Source organism: Malania oleifera, chromosome 10, assembly GCF_029873635.1.
Source record: "Malania oleifera isolate guangnan ecotype guangnan chromosome 10, ASM2987363v1, whole genome shotgun sequence".
Taxonomy (NCBI): domain Eukaryota; kingdom Viridiplantae; phylum Streptophyta; class Magnoliopsida; order Santalales; family Ximeniaceae; genus Malania; species Malania oleifera.
This window is the reverse complement of record NC_080426.1, coordinates 58,228,549-58,254,575: the sequence shown is the minus strand read 5'-3', so window position 1 is coordinate 58,254,575 and position 26,027 is coordinate 58,228,549. Positions and strand designations below refer to the sequence as shown.

The following is a 26,027-nucleotide window of genomic DNA, read 5'->3' as shown; positions in this document are numbered from 1 at the left end:
CATTGTTAATATTAATCTTATGGACGGCTAAGCCACCTATTTCTTAGTATTGTTATTATTATTGTGTGGTCGGTTGAGCCGCCTTTTATTATTTTTCTTTTCTCTTTTATGGATGGCTATGCCTCCTAGTTTCATTTTAATCTCTTGTTAAAGTTCTTTCTAATAGATTTTTATTTTTATTTTTTTTATAGTTTATGTTCTAAAAAAAAAAAAAGAAAAAAAAAAGGAAAAAAGAGAAGAAGGAATTTCCCTTTGTTTTGGATGTATGTTTTGGCAAAGAACCGAGCGTGGAAGACTTGCGAAAAGAGTTGAAATTGAGCAGCGACCAAGCCCCATTGCTAGTGAGACCTCATCTGATTCTTGGTCAAGCATAACATTGTCTGACACACCCGCTACCATGAATCGACTTGAGCCTAATCCTGCACGGTCCTTGAAGGACTACTTGCATCCAACCCGCACAGCCACTCCATCATGTATTATGTTTCCCGCAAACACTCCACAACTAGATTTCAAACCGGGCATGATCCAACTCCTACCCACCTTTCATGGATTAGAAAGTGAAAATCCATATGTACATGTTAGGAAATTTGAGGAGGTAGTGGCCACTTTTTATAGTCAACCCAATGCCATAGATTTTATTAGACTAAAATTTTTCCCATTCTCTCTAAAAGATAGAGCAAAGAGTTGGTTATACTCTCTGAGACCGAGATCCATAGGTACATGGGCAGAAATGACTGAAGCTTTCTTTAATAAATATTTCCCGCACCATAAGACCAATAATTTGAAAAGATAGATCTCAATCTTTGCCCAAAAAGATAGTGAAACCATATACCAAGCATGGGAAAGGTTTAAAGAATTGTTAAATTTGTGCCCACACCATGGGTATGAGAATTGGCGCCTAGTTAGCTGTTTTTATGAAGGACTCACAATTAGGGAGCGCTAATTCGTGGAGATGATGTGCAATGGAGAGTTTCTCCAAAAAGATCCTGATGAAGCAATTGAATTCTTGAATGACCTAGCCGAGAAAGCTCACACCTGGACTGGACCCAGTGCTATTGATAACACCAATAGGTCAAAACCTAGTGGTTTCTACCATCTACGAGAAGAAGATCACCTCAAGGCCCAATTGAATCTTGTCACAAAGAAACTTGAAGCCTGAGAAAGTAGAGATAGTCGGCCCATCCAAACAGTCGCTAGAGTGGAATCTCAAGTCACTTGCTTTGGCTGTGGAGAAGTGGACCATCAGCTCAGGAATGTCCCACCTATGGAGAGATGCGAGGTATGTATGAAGAACAATGTAATGCACTTGGAATGTTTCAAAAGTCATACTCTCCATATTCCAACACTTACAACCCTGGCTGGAGAAACCATCCCAATTTTAGTTGGAAGTCTGAATCCAATTAGTCTGTACCATCCAACCACAACAATTGGAAACCTGAGGCACCATCACAACGATCTTATCCTCCACCTCAATATAATGCTCCACCTACACGATCTTCTTTGGAAGACACTTTACATGCATTTATGGAGGCGCAGAATAAGATGAACAAAAAATTTGAATCTGTCTTGACACAGGTGGTGGAAGAAAATAAGGAGATAAAAAGTCAAATCACTAGATTAACTAGTTATCTGACAATCCAAGAGCGAGGTAAATTTCCTTCACAACCTCAGTCAAATCCAAAAGGGCAACATATGGCTGAAACTTCAATCAAAGAGGAGCAGAATATTAAAGGGGTCAATGCCATTACTCGAAGTGGTAAAACTTTAGACAGATCAACTCTACCAAACAACAAAAGCACTACTCTTGGAGATGCCTCTCCACTCGAGCCTGAGAAGAAGTCTCAAGTACTGGTTCCATTTCCCCAAGCTCTTCGAATGGGAAAATTACCGGAAAATCAAGGTGAGATTCTTGAACACCTCACACAAGTTAAAGTAAACCTGCCTTTGTTACATGTGATCAAACAGGTACCAACTTATGCAAAGGTAATCAAGGATTTGTGCACCATTAAGAAAAAGCACAATGTCAAGAAGACGGCATTCTTGACCGAGCAGGTAAGCGCGGTGATTGAGCAGAAAACTCCACCAAAATACAAAGATCTAGGATGTCCCACAATCACCTGCCACATAGGGACAAACGAGTTTAGCCAAGCTCTACTAGATCTAGGTGCAAGCGTCAATTTAATGCCTTACTCAGTGTACCTGCACCTGGGACTTGGAGAGATTAAGCCCACTTCTGTGGTATTGCAACTGGCAGATCGTTCTGTGCGACGACCAAGGGGGATAGTGGAAGATGTTTTGCTCCAAGTTGATAAATTCTACTATCCCGTTGACTTTTTGGTCCTGCCTTTGTTACATGTGATCAAACAGGTACCAACTTATGCAAAGGTAATCAAGGATTTGTGCACCATGAAGAAAAAGCACAATGTCAAGAAGACGGCATTCTTGACCGAGCAGGTAAGCGCGGTGATTGAGCAAAAAACTCCACCAAAATACAAAGATCTAGGATGTCCCACAATCACCTGCTACATAGGGACAAACGAGTTTAGCCAAGCTCTACTAGATCTAGGTGCAAGCGTCAATTTAATGCCTTACTCAGTGTACCTGCACCTGGGACTTGGAGAGATTAAGCCCACTTCTGTGGTATTGCAACTGGCAGATCGTTCTGTGCGACAACCAAGGGGGATAGTGGAAGATGTTTTGCTCCAAGTTGATAAATTCTACTATCCCGTTGACTTTTTGGTCCTGGATACCTAATCAGGGGTTGACATGGAGTCAAAAATCCCGTTGATCTTAGGAAGACCATTCTTGGCAACTGCAAATGCTTTGATCAATTGTAGGAATGGCCTCATGAAGCTGTCATTTGGGAACATGACTCTTGAAGTTAATGTTTTCAATGTTGGAAAGCAACCATGAGACGAGGATGAGTGCTATCAAACCTACCTGATAGACACACTTGTTCAGGAGGAAGTACACTTGCATAAAGATTTTGAATCCTTAGATTACCTCCTCCATAACTCCAACTTTGATCCATTGCTATTTCCTGTAAATACTATTAATATTTTTGCTGATTTTGATGAAAAACAGGATAAGCAATTGAAATATTGGCAACCACGCTTTGAAGAGTTGCCAAGTGATAGAGAAAAGCTGAAACCCTTGACCTTGGAAGCACCAAAATTTGAACTTTCTCACTACCCAAAGCTTTGAAGCATGCATTCTTAGGAGCAGGTGATACTTTTCCTGTCATTATTTCTTCTGAACTTAGTGCTGAACAGGATGAAAAATTGATAAATTTGTTAAAAGAACATAAATCTGCACTAGGTTGGGTCATAACTGACATTAAAGGTATTTCCCCACTGATATGTTCCCATAAGATCCATTTAGAGGAAGGAGCTCAACCCCGTTGAGACCCCCAAAGAAGACTTAATCCTACAATGAAAGAAGTTGTTAAGAAAGAAGTCTTAAAATTATTAGATGCTGGTATAATCTATCCAATATTTGATAGTCAATGGGTGAGTCCAACATAGGTAGTTCCTAAGAAATCAGGGGTGGCTGTGGTGGAAAATGAGGATGGAGTATCTATTCCAACTAGGGTAGTGACTGGGTGGCGAATGTGCATCGACTATAGAAAATTAAATTCTGCCACCCGAAAGGACCACTTTCCATTGCCTTTTATTGACCAAATCTTAGAGCGAGTAGCTGGTCATCCCTTCTATTGCTTTCTTGATGGATATTCAGGATATTATCAAATAGAGATAGCTATAGAAGATCAGGATATGAACACTTTTACATGTCCTTTTGGTACTTTTGCTTTTCGTAGGATGCCATTTGGTTTATGTAATGCGCCTGCTACTTTTCAGCGTTGTATGATGAGCATATTTTCTGATATGGTTGAAAAATGCATGGAAATTTTTATGGATGACTTGACTATTTTTGGTAATTCCTTTGACTCATGTCTGCTTAACTTAAAAGCTGTTTTGAGTAGGTGTGAAGAAAAAGGACTTGTGTTGAATTGGGAAAAATGTCATTTCATGGTGCCTTCAGGGATCGTCTTAGGGCACATTGTGTCTAAAAAAGGTATAGAGGTTGACAAGGCCAAAATCGAATTAATCTCTCAACTACCTTCTCCTAAGACGGTAAGAGATGTCCGATCATTTTTGGGACATGCTGGCTTCTACAGGAGGTTTATACAAAATTTCTCCACTATTTCACGACCATTGTGTAACCTCTTGTTGAAAGTTGTGGAGTTCAACTGGACTTCAGAGTGCGAAGAAGCATTTCGAATGCTCGTTGGCAAACTCACCACTGCTCCTATCATACAGTCACCAGATTGGACCTTGCCATTTGAAATAATGTGTGACGCTAGCAATTATGCTATTGGAGCTGTCCTAGGGCAACAAAGGGAGGGGAAGCCTTTTTTTGTTTATTACGCTAGTTGAACCTTAAATAGTGCTCAAATAAATTATTCTACTACTGAAAAGGAACTACTAGCAGTTGTTTTTGCTTTAGAAAAATTCCGTTCGTATGTGATTGGTTCACCTACCGTTGTAGGTGGAGTTGCAACCGTCGATGTTGAATTAGATGAGACCATCTTGGGCGAACATGGCATGAAAGAACTAGACAAGAGAAAATTTTTGAAAGGTTTGAAAATGTGTTAGTTGGAATTTTGTAGGTTTTGTGTTTTTGGAAAATATAACAGGGCAAAATTCAAATCAGCTACTCACAAGATGAAAGGAATACTTGACTATATACATTTAGATGTTTGGGGCCCAATAAAAGTTGCATCAAAGGGTGGATATGTGTACTATGTGAGTTTCATTGATGATTACTCACGGAAGGTTTGAGTTTAATTCATGCATCACAAATCTAGTACGTTTGACAAATTTAAGATTTGGAAGGCTGAAGTGGAAAACCTGATAGGGAGGAGAATCAAATACTTAAGGTCGAATAATGGGACCGAGTACGCTGATTCTTGGTTTATGGAGTTTTGTGCGGAGTAGGGCATCAAGAGACATTTTGTAGTTCACCAGACACCTCAACAAAATGGTGTGGCAGAACGGATGAACCGGACTCTTACTGTTAGGGCTCAGTGTCTCAAATTGATGGCTACCAAAGAACTTCTGGGCCGAGGCAGTTAGTATGACTTGTTTTCTAGTTAATCGATCACCAAAGGCATCAGTAGCGGGTAAAGTGGCAAAAGAGGTTTGGAAGGGAAATGCAGTAGACTACTCCAAATTGAAGGTATTCGAGTGTTCAGCCTATGTCCACATGTCTAGTGAGGAGAGGTCTAAGCTTGACCCGAAGTCTCGTCGTTGCATCTTCTTGGGATATCCAGAGGGTGTGAAGGGGTATAAGTTGTGGGACCCAGTGGCAAATAAGGTGGTGATCATTAGAGATGCAGTCTTTGATAAGAATGTTATGGTGAAGCATACTCAAGAGTTTGATGAATAGAAACAGGAGCTAGAAAGTTAGGGCAGTGATGAACATGTTGTGCAAGTGGAGTTGGAAGCTCAGGGCAATGAAAATGATCATGGTCCCGTGGTTGAAGGGAGCTCTAGCTCGGGAAACCAGCAAGTCGATGATATTCCTATATGGAGATCCAGACGCACTATTAGGCCTCCATTAAGGTATGGTTTTGATGAGTTAGTAATTATGCTTTCCTTACTTGTTGCAACAATCCAACTTCTTTTCAAGAGGCTATGCACGGCCAGGAGAAAGTAGGTGGATGAGAACAATGATTAAGGAAATGGAATCACTACATAAGAACAAAACTTGGGAGTTGGTGGAGCTTTCAGATGGGAAGAGACCGATTGGGTGCAAATGGGTGTACAGGAAGAAGGAGGCAATATCAGAAAAGGAAGGAGAGAAATTCAAGGCACGATTGGTGGCAAAAGGACACTCACAGAAGAGGGGGATAGATTATGATGAGATCTTTTCTCCAGTGGTCCAACATACTTCTATCATAATTGTGTTGGGGTTGGTAGCTTATTACGATCTTCATTTGGAACAAATGGATGTAAATACGGCGTTTCTTCACAGTGACTTGGAGGAACAAATCTACATGGTACATCTGGAGGGATTCATTGAACCAGGAAAAGAAAATTTTGTTTGTAAGTTGAAGAAATCTCTTTATGGGCTGAAACAATCTCCAAGACAATGGTATAAACAGTTTGATTTGTACATGATGAATATTGGCTACAAACGATGTGAGTATGATTGTTACGTTTATGTGAATAAACTTGAGGATGGTTCTCTTATCTTCTTGTTATTGTACATCGATGACATGTTGATAGCTGCAAAGGATTTAACTAAGGTGAATCAATTAAAGGACATGAAAGATCTTGGTTCGGCCAAGAAAATGCTTGGGATGGAGATTCACTGTGACAGGACTACAGGGAGATTATGGTTATCTCAAGATGGTTATGTTCAGAAGGTGTTGGAGAGGTTTAGCATGGTTGATGCAAGACCGGTGTGTACACCTCTAGTGAATCATTTGAAATTGTCTACTGCAGATTGTCCAAGTTCGGATGAGAAAATCAAGGACATGTCAAAGGTCCCCTATGCTAGTGTTGTGGGGAGTTTAATGTATGTCATTGTCTATGAGGCCAGATTTGGCGCATGCGGTAAGCGTGGTAAGCAAGTTCCTTTCTAATCTAGGAAGGCAACATTGGGAAGCCATCAAATGGATACTTAGATACTTGCGGGGTACATCGAGATATGGCATCATGTTCGGCAAGCAACAGAGTTGTCCTTCAATTATGGGGTTTGTTGATGTAGATTATGCTGGAGATATGGATGACAGAAGGTCTACAACAAGATATGTGTTTACCCTTGTAGAAGGACTGGTATGTTGGAGATCCATGGTACAGTCTCTAGTTGCATTGTCCATGACTGAGGCAAAAATATATGGCAGTTGCCGAAACTGCAAAGGAAGCATTATGGCTTATTGGTTTAGTCAGAGAGTTGGGGTTACAGTAAGATGGTGTAGTGCTACATTGTGATAGTCAGAGTGTCATTTACTTGGCAAAAAATTAGATATACCATACTAGGACCAAGCACATTGATGTGAGGTTCCACAAGATTCGGGAATTGATTGCTTTAAGTGAACTTATGTTGGAGAAAGTTCACACATCTAATAATGTAGCAGATATTTTGACCAAATCAGTTATTTCAGAGAAGTTCAAGCATTTCTTGGACGTACTCCATGTCTTCAAGTGTTAGAAGGGAGACATACCCAACCAAGCGTTTTCAAGTTCAATGTAAAGCAGTTCATGTTTTGGAGATTCTCCTAAAGGGTGTATAATCACCAAGGTGGAGATTGTTACTTGTGGCTCTTATACTTATATTTTGATAAGCAAAGAAGGAAGGAGGAAAAACATGAAGAAGCAGCACAGCAGGACTCGTCGACGAGAGCCTTGTATTTGTCAATGAAGGAACAATAGAGGTTTGTCGATGAAGGCTCTGAAGCTCATCGACGAATAATTAATGAGAGCAGGAAATTTTAGACTTCTGGCATCATCGACGAGAGCCCTGTATTCATTGATGAAGGTTCTTCTTGGTCTCGTCAATGAAGACCTGTGTTCGTCGACGAGAGGTGTAGAGACCCGAAGAAATTATAATGATTTAATAATAAAGAGGGAGAAAAAGGAAATTGTAAAGGGGATTCGAAGTGGCTTATTGGGATCGTCGATGGGGACACGTGTCTTGTCGACGAGAAGATACTGAGAGGCTATTTTCAGCTCTGAATTTCTTCGACGAGAAATAAGCGTTCGTCGACGAACTCCCTTTGTGGCCTCATCAACGAAGTGATGTGGCTCGTCGACAAGTGCAGGTGTATAAATAGCATAAACTCGATTTTTCTACAGAAATTAAGTTAAGAAACTCTCTCTCTCTCTCTCTCTCTCTCTCTCTCTCTCTCTCATCTCTCTCTTTCTCTCTCTCTCTCTCTCTCTCTCTCTCTCTCTCTCTCTATCTATCTTGTTTGTCCTTTCCCCCTTCTCTCTAAGATTCTGGGCCAAATTCTTGCTGATTCGATGATCCGAGGCCACCACGACACTCTTGGAAAAGTTCTCTTCAAGTATGCTAGAGTTGATCGTTGGTGGGGCTAACTTGAACTTCATCCCAAATTCAAGGTAAGGCTTTTTATTTAGTATTTGACTTTCTTATAGTTGTAGAAAATGTAGTACTCGAAGAAATACTGAACTTTTGTTTAGGGAGATGTTGTTTTCAGGGTGTTGAACGGGGAACCCTGCGGGTGCAGGACTAAACACTGTAGGGAGCTTCTCAGTAGTCAGGTAAGGGAGTAAACTAAAGCAGTAATTTTTCATGAAAATTATTATTATTTAATAGCAGGTTTATGTTCAAAAAGCATGTATTATATATAAGCACATTTGTGAAAATATATATTTGGGAAAATACTACTGTTACACAAGAATATGTGTTTTTAGTATAAAATGTCAGGAAATGTGATTTTAGAACAAAATTCATGATTTTATTCAGTTTGTATGGCATGAATATTATTTTACGCAAATTGTATTATGTTATGTCAATTTTACAGGAAAAGCATATTTGCAGTTATTCTAGGAATAGCATAATAATATAGCAAAACCATGATTTCATAATACATGATAAATAGTACATTTATTCATATCAATATGTATGTTATGTTCGGCACAAGGCCGTGATTGATAGCCAGCGCAAGGTCGTGGAATAGCATAATAATATAGTAAACCATGATTTCATAATACATGATAAACAGTACATTTATTCATATCAGTATGTATGTTATGTTCGGCATAAGGCCGTGATTGATAGCCAGCGCAAGGTCGTGGATTATGCATGTTTTCGGCACAAAGCCGCAGTTATGAATGTAATCGGCGCAAGGCCGTAGTTATTTATGTTATTACAAAAATCAGAAAATGCTATCAATCTATTTATATTTAAATAGTATATTATCATATATTATATGTTATCAGAACTTAGATGATAGTTCAGATCAGTTATCAGGAGCACGGTACCATAGCTATAAAGTTCAGTTCAGTTCAGACTTGTGCTAACTACCCCTGCTAGTAGAGAGGGTGAGAGATGGATAGTCGATGTGGCTGTCAGTGTAGAGTTGTAGACGTCCACCTGACAGTCCGAACTAGGGTGTGGCGGGCCCATCGTACTTACAGACATTTTTGACTCAGCAGTGGTTGGCCAGCCATTATCGGGTCCCCCCTACAACTCGTCATAGGGGGTAATACACGACATCAACTAGCTATACATCCTAGGTAAATTTCAGAATTATTAATTATATCAAATGATTTTATGAACAGTTAGATGCAGTATGATCTAGTAGAATTATGAAATTATATGCTTACTTAGTTATGATATTATCAGTGTTTTCAATCACGGGACATGTACTATATATTTATTATAGCACGTAGATATTCATGTTGTCACACAACTGTATTTAGTTTATTTCCCTTACTTAAAAGTGTCTCACCCCAACTTAAACCATTTCAGGGAACTCAGAAAGACAGGCGGACCGAGCCCACCGTTGAGGCAATATTACTACCTCGCTAGGAGGGTGAGTTTTTGAACTAGGGTTAGTAGATTTTTGATGTAAGATCCTAGTTTTATCTCTTGATGTTTTGAGAATTGTACATATACAGTATTATGGTGGAATGTAGGTAACTCTGGTATAATGTATCTTATGGTTTGGTGAATAAAATTTATATTTACTGCTGTTTAGGTTTTCGCTGTGTACGACAGGTGTGTCCCCCTTACCCACGAGTTCGGGTAGACTTTATTATGTTCTAAATTAATGATAATTAATATGGTTGACATGTGGTAAATTAAGCATGTCGTTACAAGAGGCACCTGGGCTGCAGTAGTTTTTCTGAATTTTGAATTTTTGAACATTGGGTGGTTGGGAAAACAAGGGGGAAACCTCCGAGGAACGTTTATATATGTCATATGGACATATTTTGAGAGTGAGAGTGAACATTAGAGAAGTGTATTGTATACATTTCGATTTCCTTAGTGAAATGTGTGTGTCATTACTTCCATGGATGTAGGCTTTGTCGAACCACGTAAATTTTTGCGTTGTTGTTCTTATTGGTTGTGTTATTTATTTCTTATTGTTTATTCCGCTGTGCATCTTCATTATACGATCAATTTCACAACACATTCTTTTTATTTATTTATTTATTTATTTATTTAATATATAGAAACAAAATAGAATCATGTTGAATGAAATCGAATTTATCACTTAATTTTTTTCTCTAGCTCTTACGTTCTATTTATACACATTTCATTATGAATACCTAAGATAAAATAAATAAATATATATATATATATATTAAAAAAAGTAAGGTTAGCTGATTGTAAAAATAATGGACAAGTTTCTTGATTTTTTTCCTTTTTAATTTTTTTATAATAAAATTTTAAATAACGGTTTGTTAGGAACTTTTTTCCCACTTTGTTGCGTTCCAAAACTCATTGGATGGTCTAGCAAGTTTTTAAGAAAAACTCGCTGGACCATCCAGCGGGTTTTAAATGACGAGGGATGCCGCTGATTGACACGTGACGGCCAAATCTCGTTGGACCATCCAACGAGTTTTGCATGAGACGTTTTTTGCATCTCTGACGGCGAAAGCGAGGTTGTTCCTATCTAATTACTACACCTCTGACATCATCCCTTTCCGTCTTCTTCCACTTTTCAAAAGTCTCATCCAATAATGTCTTGGCGCATTGGGCGGGTTTCGCTAGACCTTGGCCGAAGAAAATCTATGACAGAAAAATTTAGAAGGAATGATTTCTTAACTAGGATTTGATAACAATATATTAAGTTTAGTAATTGAATTCATATAAATAAATGACATAATTTATTATATATGTTATACATATGTTGTGAATATAAATAATTATATAAAATTTATTATTAATAAATTTTAAACATTACGGTGAAATTGAAGTAAGGATTATTTCACTGCCCATTTGCCTGTATAGGCGTACATCAATCTTGTCAAAGGACTCCAAATTTGATAGCATTTGGGCAAGACCAACTTGGGTGGCACATTAATACGAGGATGATAAGAATTGCCACGCAATCAATGCATGGAAGGGGCGACCAACTTTGACAGCACTAATGACGATGTTTACAATTATCCACAATCCCTACATTGCTCTCAGTGCCTTTTATATACAAACTTAGTACACCTATCTAGAAAAAAAAAAATTTTAATTTTATATTCTATATTTAAATTTATGCAAATTCAAATTTAAAACTAAAAACCCAGTTGAGATTCGAGTTTTTTTTTTTTATCCATTGGAGGTCCATATTTGCTTACACAACACCCGACTAAGTGAGAGAGTTTTGGGAGTACTAACTTAGCATGCCTAGTGATGGTCTTACTCAACTCACGTGCTGACACATGGACTTTGAAAGTCTAATGGAGAAAAAGTAGAGCCCAAGGTCAACGATCTAGGGCCTAAAGTCCACACGTCAGCGTGTGATTGAGGCAAGAGCACTATACTAAGTTGGTATCCTAAGACTAGCCAAATTTTTTTTGTCATTTGTCATTTAATATTCTTTTCCATCCTCCTCAAAATTTAAACCTGAATACTTCACCATATAAATTTAAAATTTTAATTAGTAAGATGTCTTCTAAGAGAGAAAACTCTCAAACTCCAGTTATAAATGTCAACATTTTGTACAATTACAATAAATAAAGACTAATTGCAAGTAATGTACATAATTGTATCTATTAATTTCTAAAATAATTGTTTTATTTTCTTGTTATTATGCCTTTTATTTAATTGAGAAGATACATAGTTAAATTATTATAAGAGTCAAAAAAAAAAAAGGAGAATAAATTTTAACTTAACTATGGAATGCGAAACCCTTTTCTACTAGAAATACAAAATAAGATATCTTTTGTTACAATCGGTCCATTTTTCATGTACACAATGCACTAAAAACACAAGATTTTAAAGTCTTTTAAAGCATTATTCTATCAATTACCTTATGTTAAAAAGCTTGAAATTCAAACTTTAGAATCGAAGTCATGTGAATTTAGATAAAATGAAATATAAAATTATAATAAACTTCATTCTAGCCCCTACAAATTTAAAATCTAAATTTCATGTCCTCAAACATGATTAAAGTTTAGGTTATATAGAAGATGGAATGAATTTTATTCCTCTAGGAGGTATTCCTTCAGAGATGCCTCTGTTGATGATTTTTTTTTTATTACATAAGAACTCCGGCCACCAACGAGCCTTTCGGACCCCCTAGTGCAGTACCAACCTTACGAATCAACGTCCTCCACTCCCAGGTCTCACCGAATGCGGACACGACTTCTGTGTATCAGTTGGACGTTCGGCCAACCTAACGCCTGAGACATATCTCCATTACACATCTCGGCTTGAACAGGCGTGTCCAATTAAATGTGCCCACGTGCCTTTAGTGAAGGCGGGCAAGAAGCAAAGAGGCACAGTGGCTGGCCTGGGGCGGGGGTAAGCACTAAGCAAGCATAAAGGGCAGTTGGAGCTGAGTCCTGAGTGGGAGGGACAGTGCCACTTTCTCCATCCCCAGAATTGCTATTATCACTCTTATTTGAATTGAACGCTGTTTTCAAAACCGTGTGGGGTATACAAGAGGCTTCTCTTTTCTTTCTCAATTCTCAAAAGCAAAAGCAAAAGCAAAAGAAAGGCAAAGGAAACCAGAAACCATTGATTTGTGGGAAAGCGACTCCTTTGTCTAATCAATGCCAAAATAAAGGCTTATCTATATATAGTAGTAGTAGTAGTAGTAATTACCAATTGGGCCCAAATGATTTAAAGGCTTGCAAAGACCTCCGCGTTTTGCTATCTTTTCCCTGAAAGCAAAAGAAATCACCTTGGCTCCCAACTTTATTATGGCGTCTTTGTCTCCACAAATTGAGGGAAGAACACACGTTTGGAATTTCATTAAAATAATTAAATTTTCAAAAGTAATGCATTTCTCTCGAGATTTCATAAAATGACACACATATATGTAATATTTAGTATAGAATTCTAATTAACTAAATAAATAAATAAATAGTAATTTACTACTATGAAGTCAAACTATATATGTGTTTCGGACGATTATTTAAGTGACTTGGGTGAAGAATTCTGATTCAAAGAAAGAAAATATTTTGAGCCATGTTTCTTGTAATTTAGTAAAAAGGTTATTTGTTGGCTCAATGCACCACGTGAATTGAATGTAATATATATAATATTTATATCAAAACAAATTAGTGTCACAAATGAGTCAAGCCGTCACAAGCTACTTGATAGTTGTTTGTTTAAACTCATTCAATAAGACAAATGAGTCAAGCTCAAGTCTAGATTTGAAGTTTGCAGAGAAGAAAAAAAAAATTCACATCCCGCTACACAATGGGTTCCTCGTCTCAAATCCATGACTTCCAGGTCACACGATAATAACCTTACCGTCGCGCCTAAGCTCTCCTTCACTTTTGAAGTTTGAAAATTAAATGACTAAAACTTGAGTTAGATAATACTCAACTTCTTGCAAATTGTTTAATCAACTAATGAGTTGATTTGTTTTAAAACTCATACGGGTTTAATTAGTATCATTTTCTATTTTATGTTTTTTATTTTTGTTTCTGTAAAGTTAAAAAATATTACATAAGCACATTTGTTAAAATTGTTAGTTTTCTGTTTCTATTGTTGATTTTTAATTTCTTGTAAGAAAACTAAAAACTGAAATTCATGATTTTCATTTGTTTTAACAACTTGTTGCTAAAATAATTCAATATCCTGAATTAACTTTTTAAAAATAAAATCATTTATTTTATACATATTTTTAATTAAATTTAAAATAAAATGATTGTATAAGTATAAAATATAATTAAAATAAAAAAAAGTTCATACAATTATTAAAAATTAACAATGAATAATAAAAGCTATTTACAAAATATTTTTATTATTTTTCAATTTTCATATACCATAAGATTATTCTTATTAAATGAATCTTGATATATAATAATTAAATCAAATTATTATATTACAAAATTTATTAAATAAAATAAACATTTGTTTAATGAAATTTTAAATTTATTTTAAATTTAGAAATATTAACCAAACTGCTTACTAATCCTACTTTTTAATATCTACTTCTAATTTTAAGTTTAAATTTTTAAAATTTTTGACACCGATATCAAACAACCAATCAAATAATAAATTTATTAACTTGTGGGCTAATCAAGGTCGGTCAAAAATATCAATACATTTGATTGAGATTTTTGTTTATTTGATTGGTTTTAGAGCTGTCTTTGAAAATAATTTTCAGGTAAGGTCCAAAAGTTTCTCCAAATGGAATTTTCTAAGTCATTTTTTTAACCAAATAAGCTCTATAGGGCTGCTTTTGCCTTGCAAAGTGCTTCTATTATTGATTTCTTATCTTGTGCCATATTCTTTAAAATTAACCCCAAGAAAAAAAATAAATGCAAAGTGGAAAGCTTTTGAAATAAATTATTTTGATAAGCCTCTGTGCACTTGGGGTCCGGTCTCTCTCCCAAGGCCTTGAATTTAATTTTTCCCTAACTCGCCGATAAATGAAAAAAAGAAAATACACTTTTGTTAATATTGTCAGTTTTTTGTTTCTATCGCCAAAAACTAAAAAACCAAATTTTATGATTTTTTAACTATTAAAATTTTAATATCTAAAAAATTTTTTTCCAGATGAAATTATTTATTTTATACACTTTTAAATTAAAATCAAAATTAAATAATCATAGGATTTAAATATAATTAAAAGAAAAATATAGATAAATTTTAAAAAATAATAATAAAACCAATTAGAAAATACTTTTACTATTTTTCAATTGTCATGTGCAAAATTTTTTTATTATAAAGTAAATTTTGAATGCAGAACAATTAAGTAAAATAATTATAATAAATTTTATTTTTATTATAGTAATTTTTTAATGTGTATTATTTGTAATTTCATTTTTTAATTATATTTTTATGATATTATTTAATATAAAGATGAAAATGAGTATTTTTTTAATTAAATTTTTTATTTATTTTAACTTTATAAATGTTAACAAATAGGTTGCTAGTTCTAGTTGTTAATTTCTTTTTTCTGATTTTTTATTTTCGTTTCTCTAATTTTTGACAGCGATGCCAAACAATTCCTAAAGGACCTTTTGTAATAAAAGTCAACTGAACTATAATACGGTTAAAAAGTAAAAATGGCTATACAATGACTATAAAATTAAATATACCCATAATATGATTTGTAACTTCCTTTCTCTTTTGGATAGGAAAAAAAACAGAATGTATTTTTGTATGTGTGTGTGTGTGTGAGAGAGAGAGAGAGAGAGAGAGGAGAATTCAAATCCAAAACTTGAAATTCATACGCCCAAACATAGTATCAAATTTTGAATTTATGCTCTTCATATTTAGGGCCAAAGTAAGAACCAATGACTGAGAAGTTTACTTTGCTTAAGAGTTAAATGCACTATTGATCTCTCAACTATTTAAAGTGTTCTACATTGATCCCCTTAATTCATACCTACGGAACTTTCTCAGCAACCAAAAGGAGGCATATGGTGTATGGTAAGTGAGAAATCAAAACAAGATAAATAAAAATGAACAAGGGAGAGAGAGAAATAGACCTTAGAAAAGGCATTTGCAGATCTATCTGCTGATCTTCTCTGGAATAATCCGTAAGAAGAAAAAAAACTGTCATTTTAATAGATAGTGAACAAATCAGAACACTCGTACCATCCAAGTCAACTCATTATTCCCCAAGCTTTTGAAGAGATACTCAATATAACTAACAAGTATGTTGAGAAGAAAGTGACATATAAAGTTTAATAAAGATGAGTATTGGAAGAGAGGAAAGGAACACAAAGCACATCCCAACACCCTCTAATACCTACCCGTAATAAAATAAAACCTTTTCTATTGGCAAGAAAAGTATTGAATAAGCATAATATTCCAAGACTGGCATCCACAAAGAATAAAAGACACTGAAATCAAAACATTATATATCCTCTCCAAGTATATCCATAAATCCAAGTATCAACATCAAACAAAAGACTAAACTTATTAAGGACCCCAAATTCAAATATAACTTATCTTGCTTATTCTACCCAAGGGGCTAAAAGCCAAATTAATAAAAAAGTAAAGAATGATGGAATCCCCAACATCATTTCTTGCGGGTATCAACAGCGTCTCTCTCAGCAAAGGTGTTAAATAGTGCACAAACACTGAAAGCACCGCTGTTAGAAACATTGTATAAGAATATCTCTTTAATTTTTGTCTTCCATATATGTAAAAATTAAACAAACCCAAAATTATTATCCTCCAAAGAATGTTACCAATAATTGTGCAATGTTCAGGCTAGCTCTGAGTTATAGATGAAGACAACTTCTCTTGCAGAAAAAGAACCAGATTTAGCAATAATTAATACATTTTCCAAATCTCCAACTTCAAGCATCACACCTACGCACGCACGCATACTAAATTACATGAAATTTTATTCACGCATACATACAGACTAATAAAAAAACTATTAATCCCTATTTTAGGCCCATATTCTCAATATTATAAATTCCATAAAATGAGGATAAATATAGTTATTGAACAGAGAAGCCATAACATCAAGCTTATCTTAACATTCATACCAGAATCTCTCTCTTCTAGATCCCTACACAAAGGGAACCTTAACATACTCAAATTCAAACAATATTTGGAACAAAAAATGAAAAGGAAAAACAATCTTCTATCCAAAAAATCAACTACTCCTGCCAAATTGCCAATAAATTTCAGACCCAATTATCGAATGATGGACCACTGTGAGACAAACAATTAACATGATTAACATCTCCCCTAACACAAACCAGAACGACAAGATTGTTCCATGACTAAGCAACAAAGGAAATTTAATAGGCACCCTAACTTTGAGAATTTAGAAATATGGACAAAAAACGATATAATTTTTTATATTTCAAAGAGAAAATATCACATGAAATAATGTAGTCAGCATTCTCAATACCTTGGGGTACACATCATTGTTATCGATCCATATTTTTCTTCTCTCTATAAGCTCAAGTCAGAAATAAAACAAGTAATATCATATTTTTAAATATTATTATCATCTTCTTGAGATTGTCTTCAACCACATAAAGCAAACGGGAAAAAAAATAAAAATAAAGCAACAAATACAAAAAGAAAGGAAAGAAAAAAGTAGTCAGTTATCACATTGCAGACATTCAAATTTCAAACTTTGATAGGACTAAACAAACATAGAGAAAAAAAGAAAAGCCAAAATAAAAAAATAAAAAACAAAGCCAGTACGAGAAAAGGTAACTGACGGAATAACCAGCTTTTTGACAGAGCTCTTTGCACATAAGAGGACTTCTTCCCTACTTTTTTCTTCTTCTTTTTTTTTAATAAATTTTTTTTATCCAAATCACTGAAAAAAATGTAGTAATGCTTCTTAAAGCCTACCAAATGTCTCCTTTAGACCTCTACTAAAAAATCATATCACCAATAGCAGCATTAGAGATTGCAAAGCATCAGACTTATGTTTAGGAACTCCAACTTTAATCCCTCGTGCAAAATGACATAAAATAATTTTCATGTTCCCTCGAAAACTCTCCATGAGCAGCCATAATCTGTGTTGGGTTTACCAATTGACTAATTAATGAAATAAACAAGTGCACACAGAAAAATATTGACACCGGAGTTACGTGGTTCAGCCAAATTCCAGCCTAAGTCCACGGGAGAGAGAAATTACCATATGTTCTGGGAAAAATACAGAGGAGGAGGAGGATACAATAATCACTCAACTCTCACTCAACTCTTACAGCTCTCTCTGCCGACTCATAACACACACTAATTTACAAAAGAATTTCAGGTGTTCCCTCTGCCTTGCCTTGTGTTGTGTTGTCTTCTCTCTTGTTTTTTTCATCTCACACACTCACACATATATATAGGGAAGGGGAGGATCAAAAATCAAAGTTGGTAGGCTGCCTAATTTGACATTGTGGACAGCCGGTGCCAATAAGGTTGAAACGGAGCAACCACCGGTGCAGCAAAGATTGACAAAGGAGCAGCCAGCACTGAAAATGTTGAAGGAGCAGCAGCCGGCTGCTCTTGACTGGGTATGGATCCATCAATTCTCCCCCTCCATACCCATACAAGGAGAATAATATGTCAATCATTAGTTGACCTCCATCCCAGCTATATCTCTACATAGCCGGAGCTTCTCATAAGTCACCATCTTTGTTAACATGTCTGCTGGATTCTCTTTAATATTAATCTTGACTAGCTTCGACAGTTGTTGTTCCATCACTTCGCATATCCAATGATAGCGAATGTCAATATGTTTTGTTCGGGAATGGTACATTGAATTCTTGCTCAAGTCCAGAGCACTCTGACTATCACAATGTACTTTGTATTCTTCTTCTTTGACCCCTAACTCTTGAAGAAACTGCTTTAACCACAACATCTCCTTCCCAGCTTCCGCTGCGGCAATATACTCTGCTTCTATTATGGATAGTGCAACACACTTCTGCAATTTTGACTGCCATGATACAGCTCCCCTTGTAAAGGTGAACAAAAAACCTGATGTGGACTTTCTCCCATCAAGATCACCAGCCATGTCTGCATCAGTGTAACCCTCCAAGGTTGGTTCAGCTTCCTCAAAACATAAGCTAGTCCCGATGTACCTTTCAAGTACCTGAGAATCCATTTCATAGCTTCCCAATAGTCTTTCCCTGGATTGGAAAGAAACCTGCTCACAACACCTACAACGTGGGCAATGTCTGGTCTCGTACACACCATTGCGTACATCAAGCTTCCAATTGCTGGCGAGTATGGGACTATTGACATTTCTTACCTTGATGAGTGAGACAACTTCTTGCTTAACTTGAAATGATTAGCCAGTGGAGTACTAACTGGCTTAGCACTTTCCATGTTGAACTTTTTGATCACCCGTTCAACATACTTCTTTTGTGATAACCATAATTTTCTGGCTTTCCTATCACGACTAATCCTCATGCCTAGGATCTGCTGAGCTGGGCCTAAGTCCTTCATTTCAAAAGACTTAGACAGCTCCATCTTTAACTTGTTGATCTTGCTTGCATCTTGACCAATGATCAACATGTCATCAATATAGAGCAGTAGTATGACAAGACTACCATCAGAGAATATCTGAACATATGGACACTAATCTGCTGCAGTCCTCTTGTATCCATGACTCACAATAAAATAGTCAAATTTTCTATACCATTGTCTCGGTGCTTGCTTAAGGTCGTAGAGACTTTTCTTCAACCTGCAGACTAGGTGTTCTTTCCTTGAAACTTCAAACCCTTCTGGTTGCTCCATGTAGATGTCTTCTTCCAAGTCTTCACTCGAATTGTTGTCATTTTAACTACTGGCGAAAATATCTCGTCAAAGTCAATGCCTTTCTTCTGTTCGAAACCTTTGACGACCAATCTAGCTTTATGCGTCACTATCTGTCCACTACCATCTTTCTTTAGCTTGAACACTCATTTGTTCCTCAGTGCTCTCTTCCCTTTGGGAAGTATTACCAGCTCATACGTTTGATTCTTATGTAAAGAATTCATCTCTGCTTTCATAACTTCCACCCATTTGGTTTTGTCAGTATGAGATTAGACCTCTTGGAAACTTTCTGGCTCCCCCTCATCAGTGAGTAAAAGATATTCTGATTCTGGATATCTTCTTGACAGAATTAGAACACGACCTCTTCCAGATCTTCTGGGCTCAACATCTTCTGAAGGAGGAGACGCTTCATCATCTAACTAATGTGATGATTCTGTAATTTCTGGTGAAGGGGGTTGTTGCTCTCCCTGCTCAACACTGTCTACATCTGTTTCCAAAGGATCATCGTGCAGCTCTCCATAGTTTGTGGGAAAATATGATGGTGCAGGATCCGATACAATGTATAGAGCACTAGAACTAGGCTGCTTAGACTTTGTTTGTGGTTCAAAGTCCTCAAACACATGGTTTTCATGGAAAACCACATCTCTCGATCTGATAACCTGCTTCCTCTCCGGATCCCATAATCTGTAGTCAAATTCATCATCTCCATAGCTAATGAAGATGCATGGAATGGACTTCACGTATATATATGCAAAAGTTTTGCACCCAAACATTCTTAGATGAGTGTAAGAAACTTTTCTTCTAGTCCATACTTTCTTTGGAATTCCAAAATTAAGTGGCGCTGACAGTGATCTATTGATAAGGTAACATACGACACAAACAGCTTTCCCCCAGAATGGCTTAAGTAATTTAGTCATACTGAGCATACTTCTAATTTTCTCTATAATGGTCCGATTCATCCTTTCAGCTACACCATTAGGTTGTGGGGTACATGGGACCATCCTTTCATGCCTGATACTGCGTTCAGCACAGTATGCTCTGAACTCGTTGAAAGTATACTTGCCTCCATTGTCTGCCCATAGGCACTTCAATTTCTTCCCTGTTTGCCTCTCCACCATAGCATGAAATTCCTTGAAATATTTAAATACCTGGTCCTTTGTTTTTAGAAAATATACCCACACCTTCCTTGAAGCGCCGTCAATAAAGGTAACAAAATACTTGTTTCCGCCAATTGATTCCACTTCTATGGGTCCGCATACGTCAGAGTGTACCAAACTCAATGGTTTTGACCTTCTCTTCATAGAGGAACTAAATGAAACTTTGTGTTACTTCCCAAATAAGCAATGATCACATGGGTTCAAGGCAATACCTTTTGTAATTTGGATAAATGCCTTCTTCACCAGTGTAAAGAGTCTTTTCTCACTCATGTGTCCGAGTCTCTTGTGCCATAAGTTTGGTGATGCTTCATCTTCCACTGCATTGATAGCATCAATACAAATCTTCACTTACGTCTTGTACAGTGTGCAGCAAATATGTCATCGTACTATTGTCAAGGCACCTTTCAACAATTTCCAAGCGCCTTTCCCAAAGTAGCTTTCATAACCCTGTTTATCAAGGGCTGCCCTAGAAATAAGATTAAGCCGAAGGTCAGGGACATGTCGAACATCCTTCAATGTTATGGTGCAACCAATATTGGTCACAATCTGCACGTCTCCAATTCCCACGATCTGAGAAAAACTGGTGTTACCCATCTTTACTGTACCAAAGTCTCCAGATTTATACACCGTGAAGAATTCTTTGTGGGGAGTGGCGTGGTAGGAGGCTGCTATGTCAACCACCCATTCAGTGTCATGGTTCCTAATATGACAACATGTATCTTTATCAATCGAAAATACCGATATATCTTGGGTTAAGGTGACCGAGCTTTCACCTTCGTCCTTCTTTTGTTGCTGGCTACTTTGACCATGATCCCGTTGAAATTTTCGACAATCTTTCTTCATGTGGCCTTCAATGCCACAATAGTAACAAGAGATTGTTTCCTCTCTGCCAATTTCTACCATCACTAGATCTACCATGATCCTAGGACCTTCCTCTAGATCTGCTTCTACCTTTGCCTCTGCCTCTGGTACTGATACCTCCTTGAGGTCGGCCTCCAGTTTCAGCAACAAAAGCTTATAACTGATCTACACCCATATCTTTTCTCCTGGCCTCCTCGTTGAATAAGGCATCTTTTACCATCGCCATGGTAAGTTTGTCATCATAAGCTGAATTGCTGAGAGTGATAACCAATGTCTCCCAGCTATCTGGTAAGGAGCTAAGGAGCAATAATGCTTCTGCTTCATCGCCACGATCCATCTTCACAGATGAAAGCTGATTCACTAGGTTTTGGAAATCACTAGTGTGTTCAGCTATAGAGGTCCCGCTCTTTAACTTCATATTAACAAGCCGTCTCATTAACATAGATTTGTTGCGAGTGGTCTTGGCCTGATACATGTTTTCCAACTTCTCTCAAAGTTTATAAACATCAATCTCCTATGCAACATGATCTTCTTATTCATTTTTCTCCAATCATCGTCTTTGACGAAATCTGGTTTCACACCTTTATAATCCAAAGGATCTGCCAGATCCTTACAATTGAGGAGATCCTCCATCCAAGACCTCCAAAGAGTATAATTAGAGGCCGCGAGCTTGATCATAATAGTCAAGTCTGACTCTCCATTGATTTTAAGTAATTATTAAGCACTAACCTACTTGTACAGAAAAATCGGGGTAGAATCTCGAGAACCGAATGCACGGTTGCATCTGGAACTGTCGATTTTGTTGGAAACCAATCCAACCTTGCAAAAATGGGCTCAAAATTGACTTGGTTCAACCCAAAAATAGATCTAGACTAGTCAGGTTCAACTTAACAGAATATTCCCCTAGCTGACGAAATATTCTAACGCCATTTGCTAGCTTGGCGAGTGGGGCCCGCGATGACGTGGCAGAGTGGGACCCGTAGTTGAGGTGGCAGAGTGGGGCCCGCAATGCCATGCACGTAGGGTCTACTAATGACGTGGAAAGTGGGACCTGCTTTGATGACGTGTCGGGGGGCCACACTGATGTGGCGCTCTCCTTCTTCTTCACTACAAATCATATTTGCAGGTTCTGCAAATTTTTAAGAAATAGAGTATAATTTGCAATATTACGGTGGCCTGTGTGACTTCGTTCGGAGTCGATTTTTGACACCGTTTTCACTACTACAATCGTATCCAAAAGAGCTACGCGATAATCTGATCAATTTGAAGTTTCAAGCTACTCAAAAAATCTGTCCGAGAGCCACAGATGCCTTCTTTTGTCGGGAAAATTTGCTGGAAACGCTTAACAATGCTCTGATACCACTTTGTTGGGTTTACCGGTCGACTAATTAATGAAATAAACAAGCACAAACAGAAAAATATTGACACCGGAGTTACGTGGTTTGGTCAAATTCCAGCCTACATCCACAGGAGAGAGAAATTACCATATGTACTGGGAAAAATACAGAGGAGGAGGAGGATACAATAATCACTCAACTCTCACTCAACTCTTACAGCTCTCTCTGCCGACTCAGAACACACACTAATTTACAAAAGAATTTCCGGTGTTCCCTCTGCCTTGCCTTGTGTTGTGGTCTTCTCTCTTGTTTTTTTTCATCTCACACACACACATATATATAGGGAAGGGGAGGATCAAAAATCAAAGTTGGTAGGCTGCCTAATTTTGACAATCTGGACAGCCGGTGCCGACAATGTTGAAACGAAGCAGCCACCGGTGCAGCAAAGATTGACGGAGGAGCAGCCGGTGCCGAAAATGTTGAAGGAGCAGCAGCCGGTTGCTCTTGGCGGGGTATTGATCCATCAATCTGAACCCATGACCTCAAACCCAAAAATCCATCTCATTAGTGAATCTGACTAGTTGGAACAAGTTAGTTGCAGGGCGTTGCTAAGGATCAGTTTCCAACCAATCAAAAAGCCATCAAGTTCCTCTATAAAGAATCATTGTACATCTGTTGCCTCCAACCTTGGCATACGTCACTGCTTCTATCACTCAGCCCCTTTGCCTAGTTGTGGGGTAAAGAAACAAGAAACCTTTTCCATTCACCACTGCATTGGTATATGCTCAACTAGGCAAGGGAAAAAGATGTTTGCGTTAGGAGATCGAGTTTGGTTGGGTGTGTGAAAGAGAGACCTCAGAGAGAGAGAGAGAGAGAGGGAGAGAGAGAGAGAGATCGAGCTTGGTTGGGTGTGTGAAAGAGAGACCTTAGAGAGAGAGAGAGAGAGAGTAGCAAAGCATAAAGTGGAGAGAGTGAGACAAGCTGTTGAGATTTTGATTAAATGAATGACCTAACTCAAAGATAGGTCTCTCCCTATTTATAATACAAATCAAATACATTCTAAGGACCATAATACCCTTACTAACTCTCATTAATTAACATACTAACACACTAAAGGACTAACATAACCATTAACACTCCCCCTCAAGTTGGAGCGTAGATATCATATGCTCCTAACTTGTTACAAATAAATTTAACACGAGCACCCCTCAAAGCTTTGGTAAACAAATCAGCAAGCTTCATATCAAACTTCACATAAGTTGTAGTAATGAGCTTTTGCACAGTTTTCTCTTGAACAAAATGGGAATGAATTTCAATGAGTTTCGTTTGCTCATGAAAGATCAAGTTGGAGGCAATATGAAGAGCATCTTGATTATCACACATCAACTCCATAGACTGAGAATGTGGGAAGCCCAATTCCTCTAACATGTCCTTCAACCAAACAAGTTCACAAGTAGTTTGAGTAATAGCTGTACACTTTGACATTTTGATTCAGCACTTGGCCTGACTACCACAGTTTGTTTCTTACTCTTCCAAGAAACCAAATTACCACCAACTAAGATATAGTACCCGATTGTAGATCTTCGGTTGGAAGGCAACATAGTCAAATCTAAATTTGTACATCCCTGAATATAAGTGTGACCCTGATCTTGATATAAAAGACCTCTCCCAGGTGCACTTTTGAGATATCTCAAGATGTGAATTATTGCATCTCAATGACTTGTCCTCAGAGAATTCAGAAATTGACTGAAAATGTTTGTTTAAAAAGATTCATCTAGCCAAGTGACTGTGAGATAATTCAACTTTCAACAAATCCTCGGTATCATCTAGGATTAGACAACAAATCACCCATATCCAACACTACTTGTCAGGATCGATGGGTGTATCAACCGGTTTGGATCCTAATAGGCCAATCTCATCCAACAAATCAAGAACATACTTCCTCTATGAAAAAACAGTTCCCATATGACATCTAGATACTTCTATACCCAAGTATTTCAAAGGTCCCAAATCTTTGGTTTGAAAATTGGTTTGTAGAAAATGTTAAGGCTCTGAATACCTTGATCATCATCACCTGTAATTACAATATCATCCACATACACAATAAGAAGGATCCTACCTAATGAAGTATGATGATAAAACATGGAGTGATCCACTAAACATCGCTAAAGGCCAAACTCAAGTACTAAAGTACTGAATTGACCAAATCATGCTCATGGAAACTGTTTTAAACCATATAGTGCCTTCTTGAGCCAACACACTAAGCCTCACTCTCCCTGAGCAACAAACCTAGGTGCTTGCTCCATATAAACCTCCTCCTCAAGATCATCTAAAAAGGCATTTTTTACATCTAACTAATACAGAGGCCAACGGCAAGTGGTAGCCAAGGAAATGAACAAACAAATTGATGTAAGTTTGGCAACCAAGGGAAAAATTGTCAAAATAATCCAAACCGAACACCTGAGTATACCCCTTAGCAGCAAGGCATGCCTTCAGATGAGCTACAGACCCTTGAGGTTGACTTTCACAATGTATACCTAGCGATAACCAATCACAAACTTGTCTAGCGGAAAAGATACCATGCCCTAAGTATCATTGTCCTGTAAAGCATTCATCTCTTCAATCATGGCATTACTCTACCCAAAATGGGCTAAGGCTAACAAAATAGATTTAGAAAGGCTAGCAAATGATAGAGTAGTAACAAAATAATAATAATAGGAGGGTGGTAAGAAGTCATAGCAAACATAGTTGGAGATGGGATGTTGTGTACATGTGCATTTACCTTTTCGGACAGTAATGGGAAACTCAACATCGTGGAAAATATGATCATCAAAGGAGGAAACCAAAGGCATATTAGTAAAAGCTGGATGGGACTCTTTTCCTTGGAGCCGTTGTCATGAATATGCCTACAAATTAGGACAATCAAGATGATGAGGACTCAAACTACATGGAGACACAAGTTGTTAATTGGGTAAGGACAACAAACTAGAATATGGAAGATTAGATAAAGGAAGAAACTCATTGAGATCAGCAGCACTTAGGGACTAAGTGTAGTAAGGTGTAGACTGAAAGAAGGTAACATCTGCAAAAACAAAGAAGTGATGCAACATAGGACTATAAAAACAATATCCCTTTTGAGCATATGAATTGCCCAGAAAGACACATTTTATGGCACAAGGATCCAACTTATCCAAGATAGGAGTTATTTGATGGACAAAGGACACACAGCCGAACATACAGGAGGTAAAGAGAGTAGAGGTGAATTAGGAAAGAGAATGGAGTA

At 37.2% G+C, this 26,027-nt stretch overlaps 1 protein-coding gene and 1 non-coding gene across 6 annotated transcripts in view; both read right to left on the bottom strand.

Moving 5' to 3' along the window:
* Positions 1 to 778: 778 nt before the first annotated feature.
* On the bottom strand, positions 779 to 885 carry LOC131167200 (small nucleolar RNA R71). The gene has a single exon (XR_009140055.1). It is a non-coding gene; the product is annotated as a small nucleolar RNA R71 (small nucleolar RNA).
* Positions 886 to 16,003: 15,118 nt separating this feature from the next.
* Positions 16,004 to 26,027, bottom strand: part of LOC131166443 (cyclic pyranopterin monophosphate synthase, mitochondrial) — a 51,670-nt gene continuing 41,646 nt past the window's right edge. For 3 of the 5 annotated variants that reach the window (XM_058125011.1, XM_058125017.1, XM_058125018.1), the window contains exon 4: positions 16,563 to 16,833. The gene's annotated coding sequence lies outside the window, so the exon portion shown is untranslated. Of the gene's footprint in view, positions 16,260 to 16,562; positions 16,834 to 26,027 lie in introns of those variants that run through there. The other 2 variants (XM_058125014.1, XM_058125015.1) reach the window with 1 other exon arrangement.